Genomic DNA, 3,184 nt, shown 5'->3' on the forward strand with positions numbered 1-3,184 from the left:
TCAGCCGATAGTGTGCATATAATATATGAATTCAGAGGAGTCATTTCTTTAGTAACGATCAAGCATTTATTTACATCGAATGAGGCACTTATAATCAGTGATAATAAAAAAAACTTTAGGATTCACTGGATCCATAAAAAAAAAAAATTGTTAGACACATCATAGATATGTTTGCAAGACTAAATGCCCTGTCCAGTTGTTTTAGTCGGTACAGGTATCTAGCCTATAGGAGCTTTGTGGGCTGGTGCTGGGGTTTCCTTGGTCGCAGAATCTGGGTCGTCTTTCCAGCCTGCGTGGTCCTACGCATCCATGCGGAGTTTCTTGACACCACAGGCCGGTACGTGAGTTTTAGACTGGCCCATGATAGAACCGGGACACATAGGAGTTGACCTCCTCCTTCTCAGGCCGCTAGAACTGTGCAGTGAGGTCCTCTGGGATGGGGATGGCCAAAGCAGCTTCCATGTATGGTCCCAGGTCAACAAAGAGTTAGAAACAGACTTTCAATCATTGTTTTTTTACAAAACAATGACTGAAAGTCTGTTTCTAACTACCTCCTGACATTTTCTTTACTGTATTTTGTTGTTGGTGGAACGTGCAATACTTAATACAATGTGTACAAAACATGTTTTGGTTGAAAATTAAAATAATATAACACTTATACAATGTCGGTTCAGTCTTAACTGGTTTAGCTCTGCATTCTCCCTTCATGGCCTTTGGAAAGTGGACCTTGAACAGTGGTTCACCTTCTTTTGTTTGGGCTTGTGGTCGGTCAGCATTTTCATTGTAGTACATGGCAGCCAGGTAGAGTCTGGAGGTACAGTAAAGAGAAAATCAAAGATGTTAATATTGACAGAAACCTTAGCCTACACACTCTCACAAGTTCTAAGTAACCACAGCTTCATTTACCTGCACAGCATTCCAAGACTGATAAATGACTGTTAGGTTTATCAAAAGTAGATGCACTTCAGATACAGACCTTTACTTCTGATGTGAGGCTGAAGAGTCCTCAAGGATAACTGTGTGCCTACAGTGGGTCAGTCTGGCATGCAACATCCCTTGTTGCAGGAAGCTGTATAGATGCACTTGATGTGCTGGCCTGAACAGAGGAAACAGAGGTTACACCAACATCTCCTCAAATGTGTAGTTATGGCAACAGCTGCAAGCAGTGCAAAAATGATAACAACAAATGCACTCAATTATGTGTAAATTGGGTTGTCAATAGCTTGTAAATGCTGCAAATAGCTCACTATATGTGCAAAATAAATGATAGCGGCTGCAAGGCGGACTCAGAGGGCGGAACACACACCTAGCTCGGGGAGTGTCACCCACCTGGGGGGAGGTGTTATTTCCCTTCATGACGACATCAAGGGAAAATCTCCAATTGGCCTGTGTGAGCACACATTTTCTGAAAGGTGGAGCAAGCAAAAGACGGAGAGGATGGATTTTTCTCATGTTTGGGGTGTTTGTAGACAGGCCTTGGACACGTATTACTGATAGAAAACCAGGGAAAAGTGCATTTTGCATAATGGTTACTTCTGGGTTGTTGATGTCTTAGTGTCTCTGGGCAGCTTCTTCTGTCTGGTGAAAGGTAAGGGTTAGGCTTTCACTCTTTCATTTCGTCTTTATTTATCTTTTCTCTCAGCTCAGAGGAGACAATCCAGCTCAGCCTCCACCGACACATAATGTTTGAGTCACGTGTTCAACAGCAGGTGAATCAAGCCTGTGTTTACCTGTACAGGTGAGTCTGTGTGTGGCAGCTGCGCCCACAGTCATTTTTTAAAAATAAAACTTCCATCAGCTCAATCATTGAGTTGTTTAGTAAAAGACTAATGAAGTATTATGATTTTTTTTTTTACAATGTATAGGCACTGTGTCATCGTTTGGTTGTCGTTTGTTACAGTGTATCCCTAGCTGATATGTCTAGCCATATACAGAAAACATGGATGGAATAATATGTGGAATATTATTCAAACTATTACCAGTCTTCATCTTACAGATAACGTCATCAATACTGATTTGTAGCTACATATTACATATTGATAAAAAGTGTGAATCCTGTTGAATACGTATCAGTGTAGTGTCGTAGTGACCACTTGAAAGCATAAGCAGTAGCAGTATTTCTCAGTCAGTTTACAAGGAACAATATGACTGTTGACATCAGTATTTATAGCAGTTTAATAATGTGTTCACATATAGAGGGCTGATGAACATTCGTGCGGAAATAATGCAGTTGTAGTGACTGAAACTGACCACTGGAGGGCAGTGACAGAACATCCATGACTATGAAGCATCACACCCGTCGCTATGGGCGGGCCATAGGGGGGCTTGCCCGCCCCCAAAAATGCTTGTGTCCCCCCACTTGAGGCACAAAATTACTTTAATTCTTATTTTATATTATCATAGTAGCTAATTTTGTGTTGAGAAATACTAATGTTGTATTCTTTATCATTAAAACATTAAAAATATAAAGAAACAATGGTGTGATTTTGTTTGATTGATGGGAATGTACACTGCAACAGCCTATCACGGCCTTACTGAAAAGAAAGTTACGCTATGTACGTGACGTAGCCTACGTCAATGTAGCAGCTCAATAGTAACCGCGCATTTTTGAAAGTGAAGCTGGATGAGTTTTCACCGGCTTACTATTACATTTCTAGTTCATCATGGATATTTGTAAGTGGTTGAAAAGCCCACCAACAGTCTCCTCTGCCAAATCGGATACGACACCGACGCCTCCTGATGTCGTTGGAGAAGGAGACCCTGGACGACAGTCTAAGCCCGTTGCTAGTAGCTCCGTGGAGCCCGACCCTGGGCCTGGCAGGACCTGCAGCGGCCACGGAGCGGAGGCTATCAGCAGGTCAAGTGCAACCGCGACTGGGGCAGTATTTGGGCCACAACTGCCTGTTGGATCAGTGGGTGTGAGTGACCTCGGCACGGACAAACCCAAACAGGTTGTGTTGAGGAAATATCCAGGCAAAATGTTAAAAACTTTAGGAGCTTCCACAGCAATGTGTGAAAACTCATTTTCCACGCTCAAAGGCGTCTTCTCAGAGCATCGGCGCAGTATGCTGCACAGATGCAAGGCCCAGCTGATTCAGCTTGCTTTTGAAAAGGACCTCACTCACAAGTTTAAGTCCGAGTGGAAGGATACGTTGATGAGGAGGTTCAGCTCAGAGAAACGCCA

The sequence above is a fragment of the Seriola dumerili genome, unplaced genomic scaffold (genome assembly GCF_002260705.1).
Source record: "Seriola dumerili isolate Sdu_G_001 unplaced genomic scaffold, Sdu_1.0 BDQW01000018.1, whole genome shotgun sequence".
Taxonomy (NCBI): domain Eukaryota; kingdom Metazoa; phylum Chordata; class Actinopteri; order Carangiformes; family Carangidae; genus Seriola; species Seriola dumerili.